Below are 18,519 nucleotides of genomic sequence, written 5' to 3' on the forward strand. Positions count from 1 at the left end.
TGGTAATGACGTATGTAGGAAGGAATAAGATAGATCGAGCGAAACCAGGGACTATATATTGGTATATAGATCCAGTAAAGGAGCCCAAATGGGACCACAAGATGCTCTTCTCAGAGGATGGCATGTGACCAAACTTATCCCATACCCTTGTGGCAATATCCATCGCAATAAGGTGCTACTCATCGGAGGAGAGTTTTTTAGTTTGTTTTAAAGAATCGCGGACGAATTCTTGAAAATAACGGAGGCACTACAGTAAAAACTGATCAAAAACGTATTTCATTACCTGAAAGGTACCGAGTAAGGTGTCCAGGTGGTTCATAAGATCCTCCGCTTATTAAAGATATTAGTGAAATAGGTAAGGAAGAGCCAGATTGAAGAAGCATGAACAAATTTGAGATTCTATATATATATATATGACAACCATGCCGACTATGTCGGCTATGACTATGACGGCCATAACGTTTATTCCTCCTCTTGCCACTTAACTATCCCAATTTGAAGTGGCTAAGTGACCTAATCCTTTCTCTCTAATGAGATATTGACTCCTAAGAAGCTAGTGCTCTGTTGCTTTAAGAAACTATCTAGTTGATCAAACATCAAATCTCGTTGGCTTGCTTGGGTAAGAATTAAGAGACCATCGTTTTCTAGAGAAAGGGCAATACCTAGCCTCTTTTGATAGATCGCCTCTATCAAGTAGGCAAGAAGTACTATCTCGTGAGAGGCTAAAATACAGGAGGAAAGCAAACCCCCGTGATACCAACTACCCCCGGGCTTCCCGCTTAGCTCTTCTTCTACCTTCCCATAGTATGGCAGTACACAGAGGGTAGATAGATCTTTTCTCTCTTGTTTAACGACGACTAAAATAGAGCAAGTTCCTGAAGAATGAGATGGCGTAAAACCCTTTGTAGATAAACATCCTTTTCAGGCTCGTCTAAATCCATACAGAAATCCATTACTTGTTCTCGGATGGCCCCCGCTCCTGTAAGAAGGGCTCCATTCAAACCGGCATAAAGAAGAGTCTTCAACAGTTTTTTAGGGATATCCTCTCCCCATTTGGACATAATGAAGGACCAAAAATGGCCAGTCTTGTAGGCCTCTAATGTATTGGGTGCTAAACCCCTCCTTGTAAGACCCACATAGATACCCGTGTGGTAGGCCCCATATCTAGCTCCTCAATAGCCAGATGAGGTGGAATGACTATTCCTTGTAGGAGTTTTTTGAGAACCTTCGTACACTCCCTTTTTAGACAAGATATAGTGCCCGCCCCATCCGCGCCCTGGGGAATTAGTCTTGGATACCCCTAGTTGTGTGTAAGCGGTGGCAAACAGCCTCTTAATAGGGCATCGACGATTAAAATAAGTGCTGCTTTACCTCCTAAATAGCCTAAATAGCATATAAACAGTGTCAACTATTGGGGAGGCTACCCTATTTATTAGGTCGAAAAGGCTTTGAAATTGCGATTAAGATACCTTTAATTGGTCAATAGATTGCCCTAAGGCTGGGGCCAATGGGTAGTTTAACCCATCCATGGTGGTTGAAAGACATAGCGTGGGTGGTAACTGAATGTTGACGATATGCAATTTTGCTATAGATCCATATACCTCCTCTACCTTATCCATGATAGAGTAATCCCTTTGCAATATGATTTTGGCCTCATCCACTAGACATTCTATGGGCCAGTCCTCCTGTTGGCCAGCCAGCACTCCCTTTAACCAGCGATATTTTGATAGAAAATCCTCCGTCTTCTGGGCTTCTGGTCTCGTCAAAGAGCCCACCTTTTCCTCAATTAGGTAGGAAAGGCTCCCTCTATTGGATTGGGTTTTTCTCATAATCTCGCCCTTATTAGTCACTGGCCTCTCCCCTAGCCTTAATGGCCTCTTGTCCTGTCACTCCACCTTTTCCTCATTGTCTGCCTCAAATGAATTGACTATGGCTGTTTGATCCCTTTCAGTATAGATATTGTCGCCTAATGCCTTAAGGTCATCGTGGTCGTCATAGTAGTCATAGTCGTCATAGTCATCATGCTCGTCATATTCGTCATTTTTCTCCTCGCCGTGCTCCTCTAAGGGTGACTCCTCAAAGAATCCTTCCCAGGGTTCCCTCTCCATCAAGACTTAACTGTGTCTGACCGTTGACTCCTTCTTATAGGCTCTCTACCTTCTAAGCTAATTCCTTTTACCATTCTTCCATTCATTTTCCTTTTTATGATGATATCCCTATATCCCAGTGATCTTAGAGAATCTTTGAGCACTTCTCCAAATGAAAGGTAAATGACTGCCTCAATCCCATTTGCCTCTATGTACTGGATGTATGAATTGTACAGCCCACCTGGTATAGGTATCTTCCTGGCACTTAACGGCATTTCACTGGGGGGTGATACTTCACACAACTAAACAACCATTCCAGAACACCTGATACATCTCGCCCACTCAAGCCCATTTAGTTGGCATATCAAGTGCCCAGGTAACCAGCCCACTCGCATCCCTTTTTAGTTTTGTAAGTAAATATGGTTCTCTTTGTATAGCCGCCCTGGGCGTAAGTAGGTATAGTCTACGCTGCCTAAACCCATTGGTTCGGTCCTGAGCCATCCATATAGTGTTGGATGTCACTAGCAGTAAACCTTACTACTATGTCCCTTAGATGGGATGGGGGGGGATTAGGATGCCTCAGAATACAAATGATAGAAACGCCACTAATGATAAGCCTTTAGATTCTACCCCTCTTAGGCTCGAGTCCTTAAAAAAGTGGCACGTTGAGCATTGGATTACTACTTTTATAGTAGAAGAGGTAGATGTTGTACTGCCTTTAAAGACATCCTATTTATTGTATAAACAGCAATGTGTAATGTCTGATATCCCATACGTACGCATTCAAGCATTCAACTGTCTTCTTAAGAATGGTTTGGCATCGCGCTGGCCCAAGGCGCACAACTACCGAGGAGCGAAGGGCATCTATTACGAAAATCTCACAATTCACGGCTAGGTACCCGCTATAGATTTTAATTCAAGATGATATGAGGAACCCCCCCTATGACTTACCTGTTATGTTCTTGTAATAAAGGCGAACACCAAAGTATTTCTAAAACCATTCTATGAAAAAGGGAGGGCCAAATGAATAATTCTAACACTAGAAAGGGACCCTTTGGATGGAAGTGGCCTTCTGATATGGGCGGGCAGCAAGGGAAGAGAATGAGTCGAACTCTAGAGAGGGGAGAATACGCGCAAGGAAAGAAAGATCCACCCACACGTATTAATGATAATCTACTTTTTTTCGCTAGCCATATAGACCTACCAGACGATTATTCAATAGAGAATCTCTTTTCTAATAATCAACAAAGTGACGAGCTTGAGATGCTCTTCAGTGGGTCGTGACCTTATTACTACAGTACCCCTGGGGGTACGCCTCCCACGCTCTCATAAAGTGAAATTGAGGAGGTTAACAGCATGCCACAAGAGGACTATCTTGCCCCCGTTGACATTGAGGATCTAAATATCATAGGTGCCCACCTTGTGGGGGTATCAAGAGAGAGAGGAACCCCCCCTTCGGCGATTTGTCAAGGATGTCCAATGATTATGGCTGGGGCCTGCATTAGCTAGGTTACCCTCATGGCTTAAACACTGGTGGGACAGTAGGTGTCCAGGCGGCGTCAAAAAACGCCCGAGGGCTACAATATGTATTAAGGGGCCTTAGAGAGGATGGTTGGAGTTGGGCTTGGTCTTTTGATTTGCTGACAGAAGTGGCCCGTATGGTTTTTGAAGATTTGGCCCGTATGGTTTTTGAAGATTTGAAGTTGCTATCTTACATGTATCTACGAGGTGATCTGTTGATTTCAGATGATGTAGATTTGGCCTAGTATGTGGGGGATGTGGTTTTGCAAGCTGTCTTGTATGTCAACTATTTGGAGTTGGAGATAAAAGACATGTTCCAGTGTTATTCTTCTAAAGTGGCTACTTGCCCTGACACTTCATGACATTCAATGATTGATTCTGTTGAGGATAGAAGACATGTTCCAATGTTATTCTTCTAAAGTGGCTACTTGCCCTAACACGTCATGGCATTCAATGATTGATTCTGTGGTCCTGAATCAATGTTAGAATACAGCTTCTACTTATGTGTAGAGCACTAACCAACTGAGGGTGGATCTCCTAGCTTATCTTTCCAAAAACCATCCATTTGATTCATTCTTTTTTTATGCCTACCAGAGATGATCTGTTTTAGGTCCCTCTATTCCTAGCCTATTATAATACCAACAAATGGCCCATCGCTATGATATTTATCTTTCCCTTTATCAATCCAACTCAGCAGCTATCTTACCTCTCCTTTTCCAACCTCAGGGTTTTCCTCAAATTCCTATATTTACCTATTGTTCTTTCATCGAAGATCGAGTTTTTTCCCCTTCTCCGCCATGCCCTTCTCCATCTATCCCTATACCTTCTACTTTTCTTGTTTATCAATTGATACCTTTCCTAACTGATTCACTTAAATTTTCAGCCACTCCTTCTTTAGCTTATTCCTCCTTTTATGATTTTGCCTACCCATCTCTTCATCCTCTTTTACTTATTCCACTTCTATTTCTCAACCCCCTCAGTTGGTTAGTGGGTACGAAGGATTTGATCAACAGATTTCGAGAAGAAGAGGATGGAGCTCGACTGATTCTCTCACAGGACCAAAGATTAACTAGCCATTAATTCCACGGAACTGGACAACTGCTAGTCAAGCATACCAGAATTACCTCCATTTTGCTCACCAATATTCACAATCTCTAGATCCTTTAGTGAGATTGACAACTCATTTTACTTGGTATCTAGCATACATGCATAGGCATTTTCATAATGATCAAAAGGCCATTCCAAAGCTTTGTATGAATGTCAATCTGAACATTGATTCCCAACAGTTGGATGTCCTATATTTTCATTCCCTACGTCTACCTAGCAGATACCTTGTTTTGCTAGAAAGGATGTGCTACCTTCAGTTCTTTTAAAATCCTCCAAAGACATTTGTGGATGAGTCCTTCTCCATGGATCATTTTTTAAACCATCAAGACTTCAAAAGGGATCACCTTCATTGATGCCTTTGCAATTTATTTTGGATGATTCTTAATTATATATATATATCTCTTATTGGAGGTGTCATTCAAATGGTTGTGTTTAGTGTTTAGTATGTGTGTTGTAATAATTGTATGTGATGAGTTCGTACTGGTTGAATAATTTATTCGAGAGCTCTTTTCAAACTGGTGATGGTGGATGACCTGCCTATGGTGGAAAGCTAAAGAAGAACCTCTCATATCCTTCACAAATTTGTTATGACTTTTTATTGTTTATCAAATGTGTTACTAAATAACGAAGTTTTCCTTTAGAAGTATTCTTTTCTAGAGACACATGTAATAAGTTGGGGTTGTGGTTTGGCGAGATTATTGAGGATACTGAAGAAGATCAAAATTGAGCTCTTTAGTGAACTTATATTCTTCTTTTCCTTAGGTCGCGAGGACGCTTCCTTTCTAAGTATGGGGATATGTTGAGAGTGGAAAAAGACTAAATTTTTGACTGATTTTTTTTGTTTTTTAGGACTGAATGATTGATTTAGAGTGATGTATGGTTGTTAGTGGAAGTGTTTGAGAGTGTTTTGGATGATATTGATTATGTTTTGGAAGTTCATGATGATTCTTAGTAGAGATATGAAGCTCTGTGATGTTCTGATAGGTTCTGTTGAGGTTCTGATTGGTTATGTATACCTTCTATATAGCTTCTGTTTTGTTCTGATTTTCTTCTGTATGAAGCATGGATTGATGATTGATGAAGATTGAAATCCTTTGGAAGCTTATTGAATAGTTTTTGATAGTTTGGAATGGTTTTAGTATGAGTTATGAGGTTTTGATGACCTTCTATAATCCTTTGTAAACCTTCTGTAGAGCCTCTGTCTTTGCTCTGTATCTGCTCTAGTCTTGTACTGTACTGTTCTATAGATCTTTTGTGCCTCTTCACATCAGACATACCTCTTGGGAGGTGCATCCACGACTTAAGAAGGATTATTGAGAGTCATTATGAGAGTATTGTAGTGAGGAGATGATGTACTATTGAGAGAGAGAGAGAGAATCAGAGATAGTCAATTCTATCAAAATAGTGTAACTGTATATGAGAGATTGAGAGAGAGAACTATGAAGACATTGAAGATGAATACTATGTGATTGATTTCCATTCAAAGATGGTGTATTCTTTTATATTCATTGTTCTATTGATGGATTCTATGAAGATGTTGAAGATTATGGTCGAATCTATTAAATCCATAGGAGATATCTACTATGATGCTACGTGAAGATTTGATGTTTTCTTTGTTTTGGTTATCAAAAGAATAAAATGAAAGCTTGTTGATGTTACAAGATAGATTTTCTCGGTGTAGAATCCCTTTTCCTTGGTGTTCCTCTTGGGGCTCCAGGGGGAGGAGGGAGAGAAAGAGAGAGGGAGAGAGAGAGAGGAGAAGAAGAAGAAAAAGAATAGGAAGAAGGAAGTGAGAAGAGAGAGAAGAGGAAGAAGAAGAAGAAGAGAGAGAGAGAGGGGGGGGGGGGGGGAGAAAGACTCCTTGAAGGACCTCCTCTTCTCCTCCTTCACCGTAGCTTAATTCTCTCCCCAAATTGGCCCCGTTAATCGAGTAAAGCATGCTGAAGTCTTGAGCGAATCACGTCTAAGGGAGATGAAGATCAAGAATGGCCCCCAAGTGGAAAATGTCATGTGCAGATGGCAACCCCACAACAAGCATCGAAGCTTTGGGCAAGGACACAACTACCAATCCAATTGCGGTACCAATTGTAAGTAATGCATTTCGAAATTGACGAATGCTTACTTTGATTTCCGCATGAGATGCATTAGACCCATACTATGCCGCACGAGAATGGTTTAACTAAAAGGATAAAGTTCATCCCAATATTCGAAAGAGGGAGTTTGCAAAGTACTCGTATCAAGAGAAGTAAAACCACGACTAGATGTTATGCGATAAAATTCATGCATAGCATAAAGAGCATATAAAGTTCCAAGATATTATTGATTTTCCCTTCTTGCAAATTAGTAGTAATGTTTTCACCCCATTAAAGATATGTTGTAGCTTGCATGCTTGATGAACTGCATGGTAGGCAACCTAGCCTAAAGGAAATCCATTCCCGAAAACTCTAAGATCTCTGCCCAAGCTCTCGCAAATATCTCAAATTGTTAGTTCATTGGGATCTTGATGTTGGTTGTAGTTAACACAAATAACGATCATAACTATTAAAATTAATGCCTTGAGATCTGTCCAATAGCTACTATATTTATCAATCATATTCGGGATTGGGCTAGATGCAAACAACAACTCCAAGGCAAGTGAAGAGCTCAAGGATTAGGAAACCCTAAGTCAAAGACCGATGCTTTTGTACTTGTTAGGGAAGAAGGTTCGGTTATCAATCAATGTAAGTGACTAATAGAACTTATGTCTTGTACATTGTTTGAAACCTTAACATACTCCTTAGCCAAAAGAAGGTGTGTTGAGTAGATTTTACATAGAACCACTCCTAATCTCAAGGGAGAGAGCAAATACACGATGGAAAGGTTATCGCAACTATTCTTGCAATGTTTGAAAAAGAATACCATTGTTTTTGTTGATTGATCAAACAACATCCTAAATGCTTTTGCATTAAACTGATTGTTGGGATGTGATTGGATGATTATTCCAAGTGCTTGTGATTGATGGTAAATGCATGGCAGGGGTCTGTGATGACAAGTTGCCATGGGAATAAATTAATGTTTTCTGAGAGATGATACTAGGCTTGAATATCCTAATTGTGCTTGATTCCTAACTGGATTAATTAAGGAAAGGATATTTTGTGTGGGTGGATCATGTCCAAGGTCAGATCATGCTTCAACCCGAGAGGCCACTGCTCCATTTACAGGCCAAAGGTCGAGTGGTAAAAAGGCCAACCACGGAAGTTAAGTCTCACTCCTAGGCTGCTCAGGGTTAGGTGGAGATCTTAACACCCCTTACCTAGTCTGGAACGAAGTTGAAGACTGCCATGAGCCCAATGTCTATGGCATTGGAAGATCCTATTCTAGATAAAGGATGGAATTTGTGGTGCCATGTGATTTGGATCACTTACTTCTGCAGGGCAGAAAGGATGCATGATTTCTCATGTATGGGCGGGAGACAAACATTAACTTGAAGATAAGTTAAGGAACTTGCTTGTCAAAAGGATTGTTTGCCATATTTTCGTGTCGGTGCTTTAAATTATGTGAATGAACTTTGTTCCTTAAAAGATTTAATTAAGGAATCTAACTTTAAGTGACACACATAAATGTGGTAGGACCTAATTAGATAACTAAAGAATGCCTATTGAGGGAAGTGGGTGAGCAAAACCCCTGACGAGTCCATCCTACGGCTTCTCACAAGGTCTTACCGTCATTCAACCCTTGGGTATTGTTAGATTAGAAGCTCGATTCATGCTATTTTAGGGGACCAGAATGGGACTATGCCTTACGGGCAGAGAGGTTGAGCGGCACGTTCGTCTTGTTTCCCATTCTCTGTGAACCAAGTGTGGCTTGGATCTGCTTTGGCTTGCGTATCTCAATGTAAAGTTGGATGTCCATGACCCACCGACGCTAGAATGTTGTCAGGAGACCTTGATCACTAGGGGCCCCAGTTGCAAGGCGGACTTGAGAAACCCTAGGCGACAAACCCTGTGACATTCCATGGGAGTGCCGAGCGGCATCGCTTAGACTCATGGACAGCTAAAACGTGCATGGACAGTCGATAGGCATGCACGTTACAATACACTTAATCAAGCCAACATGAGTTTGCACAAGATTTAAAGATTACTAGAAATGTGTGCAAACTCATAACGATTCTATAGAGATTCTCTCTCTCTCTCTCTCTCTCTCTCTCTCTCTCTCTCTCTCTCTCTCTCTCTCTCTCTCTCTCTCTCTCTCTCTCTCTCTCTCTCTCTCTCTCTCTCTCTCTCTCTCTCTCTCTCGTTAGTTTCATACTTCCCAAACAATTGGACATGCACAATTGTATCACTTTTTAAGAGTAGAGACGCTCTATGATCCCTAGCCACTATAGAACCATACCAATTGGTCACTACCTAGCCAAGATCTATGGTGCCATCCTTGAGCGTGAGCTAAGAAATTGGGCGAAGAAACACATGTACAAAGGCACAAGACACACTAGTTCCAAAATGAGATACACATCATTCGATCATATACTCTACTCACACTCGCGGCTGTCATAGAGAGGAGGGACATGCATGAGAAAGGAGGATATATGCTTCTTTTTAGACTTTTGTAAAGCCTTTGGACATGATCCCACAAACCAAGTTTATGAGGAAACTACCACACATTGGGTTGCCAAAGGAGTTATAATGCAAGATTTGTCCCTTGCATGTGTTAATAAAAAGTAGAGTATGCACACTAAAGGGATTGTTAGATAGAGTTGCTAGCACCATTGATATGAAGCAAGGATTCCCACTATCACTACTCTATTTGATATTTATATCGATGAGCTAACTATATAGATAGATTAGGAGACCCTAGGATGTGGATTACAAAGGTAGTAATATCCGTTCTATTGTATGCAAATGATATTGTGATGATCTTGGCCCCCTTCAAGGCTTGCAATAGCATTTTGATGCACTATGTGCCTCTATTGTGCCTTTATAGAGATAGAGACCTCTTAATGAACCTTAGAAAAACTAAAATTATGGTATTCAACACCATGCTAGATTGGGTGATCCAATCAAAATATAAATTCACTCTTGGGAGAGAAGTTGTTAACATTGTCATGTATTCTTAGATGTGACCTTAAAGGGCCACATTTTTCCATGCAAGAGCTAATAGAGGCCATGCTAGCACAAGGCTTCCAGCACTAGGAGCACTTGAGAGAGAATTTGAAAATGTACAATTTCAAGAACCATGCACTAAACTGTGGTTTTTTGATACATTGGTCGCCACAACACTTCTCTATGGAGCCAAATGAGGAGAGAGCTACTTACAAAGCAAGAAGGACTAGACAAAGACTTCCACAATGGATGGAAGCTCATGGAGCAACCATTGGTGATGATGATAGCATGTATGATCACAAGTAAGCCATAAGTGCTCCATGAGATCATCATAGTGGAGCTAGGCATTGCACCTTTAGTCATAGAGGCCCTCTTCATGACAATGAAGTTCCTTCAAAGACTATGAGAGCTCCCACAAGTGAGACACCCCAAGCTAGCCCTTACATCCTCTAGATAACTAGCAACAGAGGGAGATACATGCTACTGGTATGCCTAGATATGCACTCAACTAAGCCTACATGGGATGAAGATAGATGTGGTCCCACCTTTTGACTACAATCTTGATTATTCTACAACTAGACTCAATAAGTAGCAAAACTAAACTAACTGATTAGTATGGATATTGTGAGGGTGGAACAAAGGGGATACAACGGGACCTAGGTGAGCCCTATGCTATAACTAGGTTTTTTAAAAATTTTAAAATTCAATTTGATGTATCTAGATTGAATCTAACTTGTTAAAGTTTTTTTCTTCAATGCTAAGTCATTCATGGACAACACCTCAAAAGGCACCACATAGGAGTGGAAGGAGAAATAGCAAGGGTAGCTACATGACTTTGTAAGCCATGGATTGTCTTTTGTTGTGCTCTAACTCGGTCTCACAAGTACCAAGCTTTGAAGCCAAACCAAGCATCTCAAAAATGGCATGATCCTGCTCCAAAGTAAGGGAAGGACCAATGGCTTGGGACTCTGCTAATTGGGATTCTCATTTTCTTTTACCTAAATCCAAGCCTTCTGTGAATCCATGAGAGCAATTTCCTTGGCCATTTGCTTATGGATATCAATGAGGGTAGCCTTCTCCAATGCTAAAGCCTATTATAAATCATGTCTAAGTTGATGTGTCAAGGAATCAATCTTGCTTACAATGGTATATACACTATTTTATACATAGACTAGAGACGTGAAGTAAGAGTTATCTCCATAGTAGCCCAGACATAAAAAACGAACTGTGGAAACATTGGTCTAACTACCATTTTCTACAAAGATTGGGGAGTTTGAGGGCCAAATCTACCTATCCCGTTATGCTACAAACATATTTGCATAGGAGAGGAATGTAGGAAGGGAGCTAACAAAGATAGTAGGAGCAGGAGCCTATGTAGGAGAAGGAATAAAAGGAGGAATAAGAAGAACCCTGCATGTGAGAGTGTTTCTTCTGAATAAGTATGGTTGGATGATCATCATCGTCAAAGTTATCCTATAGCACAAGGGGAGAGGGAACATGTTGCAATGAAAGAGGAGAAGGAGAGGAAACAAGAACTCCACTAAGAGGAGGTGCAAAAGTAATCACCTAACCCACTAAAGGAAAGCATAATAAGATACATTACTAACTTGCCTTTTTGGACCTTCAAGAAGTGTTGATCCACCTTGGTCATTAGGAACAAAGCCAAATTAAATTGAGTTCCATCTAGAATCTTGATAGAAGTGGTAAAGATCTCACAATCATTGACACTCTAGAACTACTAAGAACACAACTAGCTACCAAAGGAGTAGATGTTTCCTTCTGAAGTATAGCAATAATCTACTCCATTGAAAATAATTTAGTAATGGGTGTATAGAAGGAGTGGATAGAAGCAAGGACATGGCTTCATTGACATTGGTAGGACACAACTAAAAGTTTCATTGATAAACCAAACCAATTTGTCATTTATAAGACGACATGAAAGAGTAACAAGGAGTAGCATCAATGGGTGGAAATGTGAGGGTCACGAAATCATGTAAACTCGTATGGCAAATACAATGTGCCTCCAATAGTGGAAAGTAATCATGGACTAACATGCTGACATACTAAATCACAATGGGGGGTGCCATTTAGACTAGACAAAAATAATACACCTATACACATACCAAGAAACATAGAGGTAAAAGTTCCTTCAAAATAACAAAAACACAACTGAAATGGGTTAACAAAAAGGACCAATGATGAAGAGGACTTGACAAAATATCCCCAAGCATTCCATAGTCTTATGAAGAAATTCAGCATGACCTACATACACTTGTGATCAAAAGCTTCATGACATGTAGAAAATTAAGCACCCTAAACCCCATAATCATGCAAAAAAAAAAAGAAAAAAAAAAGTCAAGCCACATCGTGATCTTGATACAAACAAGATCGTATAGAACGTGACTGACTCATACAGTGATGATAGACAATTGAAACATAGGAAGGGCAAGAAAGGAAAGAATGGACAATAAAAACCTCAACAATTAAACCCCATCCTCATAGACCTATTTTGGTTTCCTAAATTGTGGTGCAATGAGTAGAGAGAACCAAACAGGTTTCTTTTAATTAATGAAGAGTTAAACAATTAGTTTATTATTACATTAACCTATTAATGCAAGGTGAATCACAATTAGACACAACCCAATCCCACTCAAACACAATGGACTCAATAGGTCTCTACAATTAGACACATCCCAATCCCACTCAAACACAAGGGTCTCAATAGGTCTCTACAATGGAGTTCATTGTTAAAATTAAATGATGTGTAGCACCAAGCACATACATGCGTGATAGTGGGGGATAATTTTAATTACAAATTAATGTGTCTATGGTGCATATGTATGTGTAGATGTGAACAACATATTTCATTTTAATTTAAAAAAATTAAGTGGATTGTAGTGCAAATATACCTACAATCAACAACACGGGTTCATTTTATAATATTAACGATAGAGTGAATTTTTTGTTAAAAATAATTAAGTGCATTGTATTAATTTGTGTGGTGCAACAAAGGGTTGATTTTATTTATACTTTAATTATGGGTGTATAGTTTGTGTGAGTATTATTGTGCTTTTTTCTTCTTTGAAAAAAAACGTCTTCCAAATGGTGAGTTTTGTGTTTCAATGCATTTTTAAAAATAAATATGTGATGGTTTGTGTGGTTATGCAGGTGGCCAAAAAAAACGATGCACAAATTAAAGAAGAGAAAAAGATGTCTACCAAGTATCTAAGTGCACGAATGCCCTCTATCTCGGCACAATTAAGCATGCACGCGTGTCCCATGCATAGTAGCCACAACTCTACAAGAATAATTGAAAATCTAAATGGCACACGAACAATACCTATCATAGTTCACAAATGTATCCACACAAATCATTGCAAGTGGTAAGCCATACAAACAACACTAAGGAATGATATCCCAAGCCACTCAAAAAGCTGCTTGAGAACATGTGACATAAAAAAACAAAGAACCCCCCTCACCCCCCCTTTCAAGCATCCCCTTCACACACAAGAAAGGGGGCTAAGGGATGATTATGTAGGTGGACAAGGGGTTTTTTTTTTGGGTGGGGAAAGGAGGTCTTGATTTTCTTTTCTTTTTTTTTGGGTTGGGAAGGGGGGGGGGGGGGGGGGGGGGGGGCATTATTTTGGGGAAATGAGGGCTTACATTAAAAAGGCACAGTAGGACCGTATTGAATCACTGGAGTGAATAGGAATTTTGAAAAAAAGATAAAAAATTGAGTGTTTATATGGAAAAATATTGAAAAAAACCCTTAAAATAGATACAACCATGGGTGGAGATTATTTCAGGGAGATCCACAGCTCAAGTCATGATGGAGTAAAAAGGAAAAACATGCAATTCAAAGGACAAATAGGACTATCACATCAAAATTTTGTTCTTGCACACCAAATGGGCATGTTGACATGTAACAAAAAGACTCAAAACCTTATGTATCTAGCTACGAAAATATATTTCTTAAGGTCTATAACTCAAATCAAGATGCAATAAAAAAGAAAAATGAGTTGTCCAAAGGGACAAAGAGACCTATCATATCAAAATCTAGCTCTGATGGCAAAAAGGCATGTTTGCATGGAAAAAATATCAAAGCCACAGGAAAAGCATGCAAAATCCTTTGGAAATTAATATCAGAAAATTCATAAGGCAAAACAAGAATTTATAAAAATGAAGAATATCAAGTTCAAAAATACAAACAAGACTGTAAGATCACAACCCAACTGTGGGGGGAAATGGGAAAAATCTCATGGAAATATATCAAAAGCTCAAAAAATTACATAAAATCCTTTAAAAATTAAGATTGAAAGATTCAAAACTCAAAATAGGGGGTTGTAAGAGGGTGAATATTGAATTCAAAGGGACAAAAAGGAGATAAGGTCAAAATCCACCTTTGGTAGGAAATGGATATGTTTACATGGGACAAAAGAAAAAATGAAATTTTTTACGAAAGCACATAAGAAAGCATCGTGCAAGAGGTATACTATGATCAATGGAAGGAAAAGGGAATTTGGAGGCCATGAGGAAAGAACACACACACTTGGGAAGCTATAGGATATGTTTACATAAAAAATGGAAGAAAGACACACAAGGACACGTCCCCACACTTAAGACCAAAACCTAATTGATTAATAGGACTAACAAGGGCATTAGACATATGGAGTGCCAAACTAAATTGTCCCCACACTTAAAACATCAAATGCACACATAACACATAGAGGAATAAGGTTAGAAATACTTAGGCCAAGTAGATTTGTCGATGATGATTGTTGAGTTCTAAAAGAAGTCGAAGTAGTCCAAATGATTCAAGGAACTAGAAGGGCAAGCAAGATGCATAACAGGGATAATGTAGGAGCATTTGATAAAGGGTAATAATTTATGAAGGGGGGCGACATTGGTGTTGACAAAGTGCATATAACTCAATATTACCAATCACTCAATTTGAACTCATAGAACACTCACTCATTCCAATCATTCATGTCACTCGAATAATATTGAAAAGAACCCATTCATAGACTTGGTCTAAGAAAGCAGCAATTTCTAGGATAGAAGAGAAGCATGTCCACATGCACAATTGAAGATGCAATGGTGTAACCCAACCCAATTGGCATAGGTGCAAGACTGAAGGCTCAAGAGCCTTGTAATGAAGCTCTTCTTATTGATGATTTCAAGAATTGATCATGGCTTATATCATGGCATACTTGGGGGATAGCCATCAAATGAGGAACTTATGTCAGAGCTAGAAGGCATGCACACTATATGGATCAAATTTACAAAAGCAATCTATCAATTAGTGTACCCAAGGAGGCATAGTAGGGTCTCAAGTATATAATGGAGAAACAAGATACAATGCACCAAGGGAGATGAATCAAAAACTACATCTAATATGGCTAATAAAGATCATTGTACCCAAGGAGGTGGAAAGTACACATGGGTTATTGGGGGGGTATTGAATAGAAGGCTTGGACTTAGGGATGTCTCCACCTTTTCCGTAGTCAGCTTCCCACCCCAAGGGTATTGCCATCTTTTCTTGGAGTGGAGTTTGTTATAATAGGGAATTTATTCCTTTTCTTCCAATATGGTGTTTATTCTTTGTTTCTCCTGCTACCGAGGGTGTTTCCACCTTTTCTCAAAGAGCAACGTGGTATGGTAGAGACTAAAGTTCTTTTCTCCCATGATCTATGGGCTTTTTCCCCTTAATTTGAAGTTTTTCAACAATGTTAGTACCATTGATCAAAGCCAATGATGCTACGTCTGCAAGACTGAAGCGACAGATTGTGGAACAATGGCTAGTGCTGGACACGAAGGAATGGAGAATCTATACCAATTCATGAAAACAAGGTTAACATAGCATTAAAAGCATCATTGGGCAACAACTAAGGGAGAAGGAGATTGGCCACTTCGATATTTACGAGGAAAATAAATTTTTAGACAATAGTTATTAAATAGAAAGAGATTATCAAAGGCATCCATGGCCTATACTTGGAAAAAGTCATTAGGGTCCATTCCAAGTACCTCTTGTAAGGGCTCATCCAGCATTATCATAGCTTTTCCTAGAAAGTTTTCGAAGCATGAACCATATGCTATAACCAAATCACCTTCATTCCATTCTTAATGCTTGATAAAGTTATCATGATAAGCTTTGTGCTAGGCTTGTGTAGCTTTAATGCACTATAGTGTTATCCATCTTGTGTCATCCAAGCACTCCAAGTGCAATAGGTAACATTTAAGGGATCATCACCTCCTAGGCATTTATTGACGGTTGCTCATAGAGAGGGCAACTCTAGTTTGACAAAAAAGATAGCTTCTATGGTGCCATACACTAATTGAAATGATGTTTGGCATGTGGTGGCTTTATGAGAGGTTTTGTATGCCCAAAGGGCCTCTATGGATGGTCATCCCAATTGCGGCAATGAGCTATAATTGTATTTTTAGGATCAAATAGAGTATTTGAATGGCGACTTTGACTTAGCCGTTAACTTTGCGATAATAGGGGCAAACTTCTGATGTCTTATCTTTTAAACTTTGTTAAGCTCTTCCATGATTTTCTTGAGGAAGTTGGCACCTTGATCTCACTAACAAGCTCCAAGGGGCTAGCAAAGTGAGTAATGATGTTCTCATATAGGAATAGGGCCATGTTGTTGATGTCATCTCTCTTGAGAGCTTTGGTTTCACACCATTGCACACATAATTAGTACATACCAAGATATACGAATAGCGCCATGTTGTTGCTATCATCTCTCTTGAGAGCTTTGGCTTCACATCATTGCACACATAATTAGTATAGACCAAGATATATATATTCTACTTTCACCTAGTAGGGTTGATTGGTCCCACAAAGTTAATACCCCATTTCTCAAACAACTTCCAAGGAAGATAGATTGTAGCAACATAGTGCTAAAGTAAGTTGGCTTTCCCATCCACTAGCAAGCATCATAATGCTTATTATAGTCATAGGCATCCTTATGTAGGGTGGATCACCAACAACCTACAAGTAGAGCCTTCTTAGTTGTGGTTTCTCATGTGAAGTGTCCACCACATGCCTTGTTATGACATGCTTTCAAAATCATATTGATTTCATCTCCTACAACACATCTTTGTAGCACTTCATCATTTCTCTTCTTATATAGCAATCACTTAGCAAATTATAGGGGGGGATGATTCTAACATGAGCTTCTTCTTTTATTAGTTAGAGAATCCAAGAGAATACTATTGTGAGTAGCTAAGAGATTGGCAATATTGGTGCACCATGGGGTAACTATTTCGATGAGAAAGAGGGGAGCATCATGCAGGTTCGAATCATCTCTCTCCACTTCTTCAATCTGAGGGATCTGTGCAAGTGATCAGTAAGTATACGAGAGCAACTAAGCTTTGTGACCACTTCAAAATCAAACTCCTAGAAAAAAAGGAGCCACCTCATCATGCAACTTTTCACTTCATTTTTATTCAGCAAGAAGACTAGAGCCTCATGATCCACATAGAACTTGAAGTGCTTTGACAGCAAGTAGTGATGCTGGAAACTTCTCCAATCCAAACATCATGGCCAAGCATTTCGATTTGGTCAATGTATAGTCGCTCTTTTTATTAGTGACTTTGCAATTTGCATACTAGATTGGTTGATCCAACTTTGAGAAACATTTTTTGCATAAGACTACACCTAACCCTTCAACTAATGCATCAATGTGCACATGGAACTCCTTTGACCAATCAAAGAACCATAGTATAGGTAATTTAATGAGATTGTGCTTTAGGGTATTAAAACTTTTGTCGCACTGAGATGTTCATATGAATTCCACATCCTTTTTGAGAAGCTGGTCCAAATTCCACATCCTTTTTTAGAAGCTTGTGCAAGGGAGATGCCTTATGGTATTAAATCTTTTGTCGTTTTTAGATGTCCATATGAATTCCACATCCTTTTTGAGAATCTTGTGCAAGGGAGATGCCTTTGTTCATTATGAAATCTGTAATGAACTTTCAATAATATTCTACATGGCCTAGAAATCCCCATAACTATTTGAGGCTGGTAGGTGTTGTCACGGCTACAATCTTCATGATCATTGCTGAATCAATTGCAATCCCTTGTGCATAGACTATGTAGCCCAAAATAATTCTCGAAGTTACTCTAGAAATGCACTTGTCACAATTGAGGGAGATTCCTTGCTCCCTTTTTCAATCAAAGCATTGCTGCAAGTCTTCCCAATAATACTTGCAAAATAAGCTGAATACACAAAATTTATCTTGATAAAATCATGTAGAGGATTTTGAAAAGCGGCCATCATCACCCATTGAAAGGTAGCAGGGGCATTGGACAATCCAAACAACATCACCCTATAGGCATAGATTTCCCATTCGATGGTGAAGATTGATCTTCTTCTACACCCAACTATATCCAATGAATCCATCCAACAAGAAATATAGTTCATGCTTTGCAACTATATCCAGCAATTGATTTGTGAAAGGGATAGGAAATATATTTTTATTGATCTTAGAATTTAGTTTTTGGAATTCCAACAAATGCAAAGCTTCCCATTCTTCTTAGACACGACCACAATAGGCAAAACTCATTTACAAATGCAAAGCTTCCCATTCTTCTTAGGCATGGCCACAATAGGCAAAACCTGTTCACTATTGGCCAAACTCTACTTCTTAGAGCTTCAACAACTCAATCTTCACTAGAGAAAAGTAGTTAGGATTCATTCTTCACTAACATTTTGACT

The sequence above is a fragment of the Lygodium microphyllum genome, chromosome 29 (assembly GCF_053477565.2).
Source record: "Lygodium microphyllum isolate KBCC chromosome 29, Lygodium_microphyllum_v1.1.10, whole genome shotgun sequence".
Taxonomy (NCBI): Eukaryota; Viridiplantae; Streptophyta; class Polypodiopsida; order Schizaeales; family Lygodiaceae; genus Lygodium; species Lygodium microphyllum.